The 10,311-nt window shown below is 31.6% G+C and overlaps 1 pseudogene across 1 annotated transcript; it reads right to left on the bottom strand.

Annotated features, from left to right (window-relative positions):
* Positions 1-7,166: 7,166 nt before the first annotated feature.
* LOC120082521 (putative serine/threonine-protein kinase-like protein CCR3 pseudogene) lies at positions 7,167-9,984 on the bottom strand (annotated as a pseudogene). The gene has a single exon (XR_016531105.1). The product of XR_016531105.1 is annotated as a putative serine/threonine-protein kinase-like protein CCR3 pseudogene (transcript).
* Between the last annotated feature and the right edge of the window lie 327 nt (positions 9,985-10,311).

The following is a 10,311-nucleotide window of genomic DNA, read 5'->3' as shown; positions in this document are numbered from 1 at the left end:
AAGTCTGACCAGAATACATGAATTTTGTAGGATTTCATAGGATTTGAAAGTAAACTACTTATGTCCCGTTTGATAACCATTTTGTTTTTAAAAATTAAGTCTATATTATCCATACTTCTTACCATGATTTGCATCTTTTAACTGGTTGAATTTTTAGCCAAATTTAGGTTGATTTTTTAAACTATTGGTGAAAAGTAGATAACGAATAAATAAATTTGGAGGTGGAATAGTGTCCATAACCTTAATTTTCAAAAACAAAAAATAAAATAGTTACCAAATGAGGCCTTAATTAACCTTGTCAAATTTTAATCTTCAATTAACAATATCATAGGTAAAGTCTATGTTAGTAAATTCTTGACTTTCTAAATTTAAAATATATTCCTTTCAAATCTTTCTAATTCCAAACAAATTAATTAACTTAAAATAATTCTCGAATTTCAAGTCATAAGATTTAAAATCATTTCTTTAACTTTCTTGAATCTAAACGGAAGGTTAGACACATTTTATAACTTAATCGGAAAGTTTAAAAAAAAAAAAAAAAAAAAAACCTAGTTGTTAATTTGAATATTTTTATAAAATATTTTGATTTAGAAAAATATCTGTTAGTATTCATATTTTGTTGATATATTCGTTGATATACTCGTAAAATTTAAATTTCGATTTTGATATTAACATTGATATCTTAATTAATGTCTTATCCTTCTCCATAGAGACAAGAGGGAAAGAACTCTAAACGTCTATGGTTTAAATTTTATTTTAGTCCTCAACTTGATAAATTTTTTTTCTTTTAATCTTATCTCTCAACTTCTATAACTATTTTAGTTTCTAGATTTTTAAAACATGTATTACAGTTCTTATATATGCAAAAATAACTATTTTGATCTTTATGCTTATTTTGACCGATAAATTTACGACATGGCTTTAAGTATGTGGACTAGTGTATTAATATAATATTAAGATGATTTAAGGGGATTATTAAAAATAAAAAATAATAATAATAAGGAAAAAATATTTACACACGATAGTAAAATTTTAATCTTTTTTAATAGATGGTGATAGAAGTTGATAGAAATCTATCAGCATCTATCAATTATAGAAACTGATAGAAGTCTATCACTGATAGATGCTAAGTGTCTATTCATTTTTTTTACCATCTCTATAAATCGTTTGACATTTTTTTTATCTGTAAAAATTTATCATGATTTAAAGTCTCGAGATGAGCTTGGAGTAAGTGAATAATAGATGAAAAAATTAATTTGATAAAGACTAAAATTGTTATTTTTCATAAGTTTTAGATTAAATGATAACTTTTAAAATTACTTAAAAGTTTTGAGGCCAAAATGGAATTTAAGAGTTGATTTTGTTAATATTATCAAAATAGTATTTTTAATTATCATTTGAAAATTTTATTCTATTTTATTTTAGTTCATACATTTGTAAATGTTTTATCAATTTATGATTTTGTAAACAAATTTCTTATAGTATTCTCACTAAAAAAAAAAAAAAAAAAAAAATCATTTTGAGATGTCTCAACTGATCCTTTTAACTTTTTTTTTTTTTTTTTAAAATATATTTTCTTATAATACATGGTTATCCAAGAATCATTTTACACGATCTATGTAATTTTTAAAAAATAGCCTTTTTAATTTGTAATGTTTAGAAAATGTATGTGTTCATGTTAGCACATTTAACGACTACAAATCGAGAGGGAAAACAATTATTTTTCAAACAATAAAAAAAGCATTTATTTTTTAATTTGATGACTAAAATAGAATAACTCTAAAAGCTTAGATATTATCATAGACATGCTAAAAGTCTAAAATCAAAATGAAACAAACTTTAAAACCATATAAATTAATAATTACATTTTGCACTAGGAAAGTTTAGTAACTTGTATGGAAAATGCATGGGAAAAAATTGAAGAAAAATAGTAGTAAACAGAATCTAATTAATTCATTAGATATCACGCAAACTTAACATTTTTTTCAGTTTACTCTAAAGCAAAATTAGCAAATGGTTCCAGTAAATATTCAATTAGCAAACACTCAAAATCAAGTTATATAAATATGCTAATATAAAGTTTATATTATAAGCATGCCTCCACAATAATTAATACAATACCATTTTTTTCTTGAAAATCAGAAGTACAAATTCATATAAATGTTCAAGTCCAATCATATTATACACAAAACTCAACTTGGTAAAAATATGGACGGTTTCAAATATAACAATTAGGCTAAAAGTATTTGCAGATATAGCACACAATGCAAAAGAATTTGTAAATATGGCAAAAAATTATATCTAGCTCTTAAAGTTTATCGATGATAGACCATATTGCTAATAGGAGTTTATCGCTGATAGTAGACTTTGTTATATTTGTAATTCTTTAACAATTTTGAGTCAATAATCATTGAGAGAGGTACCACCAAGCGAGATCGAGACCAACACCTTAGCCTCGGTAAGATTTCAAACCTGCCTACACTTCTTCTTCTTCAAATATCTCAGTAGGTCGAACTAACAAACAAGAAACATCAACTTTGATAAAGAAGGTGTGGGTGCACAATACAGTCACTAGTAGCAATTTATTAGAGATAAAGTTTATCACTGATATACTTTGCTATATTTAAATTTTTTTTTTAAAAAAAATGTTGCTATTAGGGGTGTTCATGGTCAAGGTTATGTTGGGTTGATGACGTTTTTTGGATCAATCCAAAAATGTGGGCTGACAAATAAAAACACCCAAATAAAGTCTTCAATCCAACTCAACTGGTTGGATTGAGTTGAGTTTGGTTGTCGGGTTATAACTTATTTTATCCTTATTAATTTAAAAAACGTAAATTTATCTACAACACATAGCTAATAACTAAAATCTTATAAAATTCAAATATTAAATACCAAATCTTTATATATTTATTGCAAACTTTAAACAAAGGCATATACATCATAATAATTTAAAAGAAAAATATTAGAAATTCACAAATTCATTATCAAAAAGTAGTCAAGCTTTAAACAAAGAGAAATATATATCTCTGTATTGAATTAATATATAGGGAATAATACCTTTTTAGTCCCTAAGTTTTGGTTCTAGTTTCTATTTGATCCTTAGGTTTTAAAATGATATATATTTAGTCCTTAAGTTTTGAGTTTTGTTTCAATTTAGTCATTAAGTTTTACAATATTATAATTTTACCCTTGAGATTTGAGTTTTGTTTCAATTTGGATCCTAGGTTTCAACATTTAACATTTTTAACTCAATTTTTTTCATTAAATACTCACTTTCAATCATTGATGTCACTTTCTATTAATTAATTAAAAATGATTATGAAGTGAAATTTTAAACTTAATTTTAAAAGTGATAAAAATAATAAAACTTAATTAATTATGATTCTTTTAACGATTTTTAATTTATTAACATAAACCAACTCTAAAAAAGGAAAGTGAATTTTTAGTAAAAGTTGATGTTAAAAATATAAATCTTGAAACATAGGATCATATTGAAGCAAAACTCCAATGCAAATGATAAAATTGTAGCATTTCAAAACTTAAGTATTAAATTGAAACCAAACTCAAAACTTAAGGACAAAATGTGTAATATTTTGAAACCTAGAGACTAAATAGAAACTAAACTTAAAATCTAGAGACCAAAAAAATATTTGTTTTTTTCTTAATATATATGTAATTCGGATTGGGTTAGGTCAACTCGAATTTTTTTTAACCAACTCGAGATCCAACCCAACCTGACAAAAAAAAATTTAACCCAACCCCAACCCAAGAACAAAACTAATCCAACCCAATCCTTAAAACTTGAATTGAGTAGTCCGAATTGTTCAGATTATCAAATCATTTAAACACCCCTAATTGCTATACATTTAGTTATTAATCATAAAATTATTACTCATTACAATTATCCTTAAAAATAGTCGAACACTTCCATGGAAAGTTAAAACTAACCTTTAAAAAATAATTCAAACTAGCTAATATCTTCTTTTTTTTCAAAAAAAAAAAAAAGAAGAAGAAAAAGGAAAAAGAAAGACTAACTATTTGATGACTTTATCAGTTATGTCACGTTGGCAGAATTAAAAAAAAAAACCCTGATCAATGGAAGATATTAGGTGCATAATTTATGTAAATTTTCTTTTCTAAAAATAAATAAATTAAAAAAAGTTTCTTTTTCAAATATAGAAAAATGAATATATATATTGTAATATTTTACTGTCTATTTGTGATAGGTCATGATAGACTACTATATTTTATTATTATTAAGGTCATGATAGACTACTATATTTTATTATTATTATTTTAAACAATTTGTTCATTTAAAATAATTTTTCTTATAAAAAACACTTTATTTCAATTTAGCCTAAACCAAAAATGTAAAGTTTAAAAAATAGTGTTACAAAAGGATACATAAGTTTTTTTTTTTTTTTTTTGACATTGATACATAAATAGTTTTAATACATTGAGACAAAAATGATATTTGGCATGAGTTTCAAAATAAGATTTTATAACATTTTTCAAATTGTTTTTAGTATTTTCTATTCTTCCTATCTCTCACAACTTTGATCCTATTTCTCTATCGAAATACTTTTTTTTTCTTCCTTTGGCATCCTTTCTCAACAACGAGACTGGATTAACTTTTTCTTATTCTAGCAACTTGTGAGATGGGTCATGGAAGCATAGCTAGTGGAGTTGTTGAATACGTGTAACATTTTTCTATATATGAAACCAATCAAGTGTAGAAGTGAGAAACTATGTAAAAAGAATAGAGGTTAATTGTAGAGTTGGCAACGGGACCGGGGTGAGACGGGAGGCGTCCCCCGTCCTCGGCCCCATGGGAGAAATTCTCCCCCATCCCCGCCCCCGTCGGGGAAACGGGGTCCCCGCAGGACCCATTCCCCGTTTTCTGTAGGGATTTCCCTACTAATTCCGAATTCCCCATTTTTTAATTAAAATGGGCTTGGCTTCTTGGACTTACAGTTAAAATTTGGATACTTAATATTGGACTCCAATCCAACACTATACATTATAAACATATATATAAATAAATTATGTTATATATTATAAATATATATTTATAAAAACATTAATATATCAAATCGGGGTGGGGTTACCGTCCCCGGACGGGCCCCGAAAATTTTCTCCAGTTTGACCCCATCCCCGGTCAAATCGGGCAATTAAGTAATATTCTAAGTTAATTCCTTTTTTACCCTTCTTATAATAGAACTCTACAAATAAGAACATTCCCATTTTGTATGAAACACATCATCATTCTAATAAAAGATTCTCAATCTTGGTTCTTGGAGGATTACTCTTTGAGGCTACTTAGGTTACATCAATTTGGTATAAGAGCATCCGTTTGGGCCAATGTTGACTACCGCCAGTGGAAGATCGAGAAACTTTTGGTGACGCTGATCATAAGAGGGAGCTTCGTGAGTTGTGCTCGTTGTCGAACAACATACATCTAATTAGGGGGAACCCTTGAAATTTCAAAAAAGAAAGAAGAATCAATAAACCGAAGATTTTTTAAGATTTTGTAAGAATAGACTATTGCCGATCAAAGAAGATGTCCAAGAAAAATTCAGTTGTTGATATAAGCAAGAAAATCGATTTTACTTCCAAAAACAATTCTGGGATTCTGACTCAAGTGATTCAGAAGAAGAATTCCAACATATTAATTTTGTCCATGCCTGATTTTCTCAAAGAACCTTTCATTATCCACATTGGAATTTTGATTTTAGTGATTCTAGTGACTTCGATTATGTTTCTAATGCATTTTGAGACGGAATAAGAAGGCGGTCGACAATATAGAAAAAAGGCCCAAGGATCCAATCAAACCCATTTTTCAAGAGATCGCCGTAGAGATTGAGAGTTAGATGAATTAAAGAATCATAAAAAATCATCAAGAATGGATTTTTACAACCCACGTAAAACGTTAAGACTCGAAATTACTTTTTTGGTTATGAAACATGATCGAGAAAGGTTGATCAAGAAAATCAATGAATGAGTCCCATACCCGCTATGAGATTGAAACATACCCAAGAATCCAACAAAATGACTACTTTGATCCCATAGCATTGGAGGAAATAAAGAAAACAAAAAAAAAAAAAAAAATCCAACGTTCATTGAAAAAATGACTCAACATATTGATCAAATATCAAGTCCTTTACAAGAGTTCAAGAACGAATTGATTGCATATATGGAAGAAAAAATAAATGAATCACGATTGGAAAATTTTCAAATAGAAAATTTTGAAGATAAATTTAAGAAAAATCTTGTTGAGACCCATGTAATTGAGAGAGGTGATTGTGGCAAAAATCACGCGAATGAAGTAGAAGATAAAAAAGAAGAATTTGAAAATGTTGATGCGGAAGTGGTCTCGAGTGAAGAAGCAAAATCCAACAAAGAAGATGGAAAAGAGGTATTGAACATTGAAACTCTAAACGTTGAGATGAAAATAAAAAAATTTGACTAAGAACGACATACCAATTGTGTTGAAAATTGTTTGCGACAACTCAAAGTACTTAAGGCAAAAGATGAAGAAAATGTGATTCTTGGAGGGTTTTCTTCCGAAGCTAATTATTTTGTGATTGGTCCTATGATTAGGATTTTGAATGAGTTTGATAAAAACTTCTTTTTGGAGTTTATAACTGATGGAGAAGTTCATCTTTTAGTGACAATATAATAATTTTGCCTCAGTTTTACTTGTTTAATCGAAATAATTTTGTTCAAAATGTAGAAGGTTGGTTTGATCATATGCCATTGGACAAGTTTATTTCACTTTTTGATTGTTTCAATTTTTCTTTTTAAATCTCAGGTAAGTTTTCTTGTTGGACGGGTAGAATGATAGAGGTTAATTGGGTAATTAGGCAATAGTCTAGGTAAATTCCCTTTTTACTCTTCTTGTAATAGAACTCTGTTACATTCACCTCTTGTATTAAACACATTATCATTCTAATAGAAGATTCACGATCTTGATTCTTGGAAGATTACTCCTTAAAGTTATTTAAGTTATAGGAGTAAGTAAGCTCAAGAACCTAAGAGAGTGAAAGGGAACTTTTGTAAAGGAAAGAGGGAAAACTCAAAAGAAAGAGAGTGCAAAAATAAGGCAAAAAAATAATCTTGAAAAAGCCTAGATGAGGCAAACAAAATGTTAAAGATCTTTAGTATGAGAAAAAAAAAAATTATTTGCTCACAAATTTTTAACTCAACCATACAAAAACCCCAAGATAAATATATATATATATATATCTATTCTAGAAAAGAAGAAGAAGAAAAAGAAAGGGAAAAATGGTATTAGAGACTGTCACAGAGTTCGCCATTACAGAGAGCAAGAGCTTTCTCCAAATTATCGACAATGTCGGTAATATTCGGCCGTTCTTCTCCCTCCAAGTTCACACAATGCATCGCCGTATACGCCACCATTTCCACCGCCTCCACTTCCTTCATCTCTGCTGCCCTAACCCTCTTATCTACCACATTCCACAGTTCGCCGCCCCCAATTCGCGCCACCGCAAATTCCGCCACCGTCACCGGACCTCCGCCCCCGCTATTTTTAAACACCGCCTTCTTCCCCGTCAAAAGCTCCAGCAGTACAATCCCTAGCCCGTACACGTCGCTTTTCGCCGTCGAAATCTTCGATACGTAGTACTCCGGGTCAATGTACCCGATTGTACCCCCGACGGCGCTTTCCGTTGAAGTTTCCGGCTGTCGCATCAACGACAATCCGAAATCCGATACTTTAGCTGTGAAATTTCTGTCCAGTAGTATGTTTGAGGATTTGATATCTCGGTGGATTATTGGTGGGACTGCGTAATTATGAAGGTACTCGATTCCTCTGGCTGCGTCTAAGGCGATCTTTATCCTCATTTTCCATGTATTTAGTAACAACCCATCTTCTTCTTTGTTGTGTAAGTGATCATGGAGGGAACCGTTTGGCATGTATTCGTAAACTAGAAGGCGCTCATCGTTTTCTTGGCAGTAACCCACCATGCCCACCAAGTGTTTGTGATTAAGTCGCAATACTGTTGCTAGTTCTGAAATAAATGCATTTTGTTTCTCTTGTGGGTCTTCTGTTTTCTCGTTATCTTCGGTTTCTCCTCTTTTGATAGCTACTTCACTTCCATCTGAGAGCTCGCCTTTGTAAACCACTCCGAAGCTTCCTGTTCCTATCTTGTTTTCAGTGGAGAAGTTGTTTGTTGCAGCAGCAAGCTCCATTAGAGAAAATGACCGAGCGGAGGAATTTTCCATGTGGGCTAGTGGATTTATGTTCAGTTCTTGATTATTTGTTGTGTTGCAAGAAGAACGAACAGCTAAGCAATTCGATATGCAGAACAAAATGGTACAAGTTCCGGCTAAAGCCCCAGTTGCTCCAACTATGAGAAATGTCATGGTGAGCCATTTTCTGGCTTTTATAGGTGAAGTGGAAGCTGGGTTTGATGAAGATTTCGGATTCTTTGGCAATGGTACTGCAAATGGGAGCTCTCTCTGGCAAGATTTGCAAATATTTCCTGACCCATCACAGAGAAATGCTGAATTTGGATAGATGCCACAGAGGCTACAAGAATCTTGAACACAAGGGCCAGGGATTATCATCCCCAATGGAAGAATAACCGGTGAGTTGCTGTTGGCCTTGGACCAGCACATTATTGTCAAATTACTTGTTTTCAACCCACATAACATGTCTGGTCCTGCTGTGATTAGCTCGAATGAAACACTTACATTGATGTTGTTTTCAATGTTGAGTTCCTTTGCTCCTCCACCCCAACATGTAATCACCCCATTCTTTTTCCTTATTGCACAAGTGAAGCTCGCTCCCAGTGCAAGGTCTGAGTATTCATGAGCTGAATTAGAAGGAACTTCCAATTGGCCGGTGTTGTTGTTTCCCTTACATACTAAAACACCGCCCAACGCTGTCAGCCCACAGACATGAGACTCTCCGGCCACCAAGCTTGCCATTGTCAGGTTCCCAAACTGAGATTGAATCTTTGATCCAATTCCATTGCTCCCCCAACACCATACTGTTCTGTTGTTCTTCAGAATCCCACATGAAAACCCTCTTCCAGATGTGATTGTCTGAAAGTCCAATGCTGCATCAGGCGAAGGAAATAAAGACCCTACTCTGTCTGTTCCCCTCCAGCATCTGGCTTTTCCGGAACTAACCTCTCTTGCACAAACTTGAGCATCACCAACAGCCAGATCAGTCAATGGGAAGTTGGTGCTGTAGTAAATACGTTTAGGTTGGAAACTGTAATTCGAAAACCCGGCATCAGTCTCCCAGCAATGAAGACTGAACCCACCGATTCGAAGACCACAGAAGAAGCTCTCCCCACCAGAGATTGCTTCAAAGGAGACCTGGGGTAGAATGGAGGTCACTTGATCTCCTCTATAGCATTGAATTCTCTGGCTTTGCTTGCCTGCAGAAATGCCACAAACGGTGGAGGTGCCATACGCGACGGCGACGGTGGAGGCAGATCCGAGGGCATCTACAGCCCAATGCAGCTGCAGAGATATCAAGACAACCGCGAGAACAGCGAGTTCTGTGGTCATTTGGGAGGCTGCCTCTCCAGATTGACAGAATTATCATGCTCCTCCCCTTTCATTGAAGAAGAAATGATGAAAGAAAAGAGTGAAGTTTTTGAATTTTTCAGAAATCTGAATGAACAAGAAGAAGAGGAAGAGCATAAAACCAAGATTCTTTTGAGAGTGAGGCTTTGTTAAATCACGGGCATTGTCTATTTCAAAAATGGAGCGCAAATGTCTCACAGCTTCAGAGTTGAATTTTATTTTAATTTTTATTTTCCATTTTGTTAATAATTATTATTATAAAATATCCTAATTGAAAAGGGTGGGATACACTGGAATCTCTAGTTTCTATAAGTTAGTGGTGTAAATTATATTTTGGTACCTTAAGCTTCACACTTATTATTATTTTTTTTCTTTTTTCTATTCTTATATATTTTAAGTAATTTTGATTTGGTTTTTAATTCTCATATACAAGAACTATTTTACTTTTATGATAAATTTTCTATTTTTCTTGAGAGAAATTTTGTTGAGGTATTTACATAAATGGTACGATTTAAATATACTAATGTTTAAGTTTAATAAAAATGGCATAATCAAAACTCTATTGTACTATATTTATATTACAAAAAATCTTAAAGGTTAGGCACTGTGAAAATTTGTGAATTTTATGACATTCTAGTAAACTTAAACTTTAAGTTTCCATGTAATAATTGCTCAAAATAAGTAAGGTGTCATGAATGAAAAATAAATGTATGTAAATTATAGGAAAAGGTTTGAAATTTACCATTT

This window comes from Benincasa hispida, chromosome 8, assembly GCF_027475165.1.
Source record: "Benincasa hispida cultivar pf3 chromosome 8, pf3_genome.v1.1, whole genome shotgun sequence".
NCBI lineage: Eukaryota > Viridiplantae > Streptophyta > Magnoliopsida > Cucurbitales > Cucurbitaceae > Benincasa > Benincasa hispida.
Note: the sequence above shows the minus strand (reverse complement) of the source record. Positions and strands in the feature narration are given on the sequence as shown.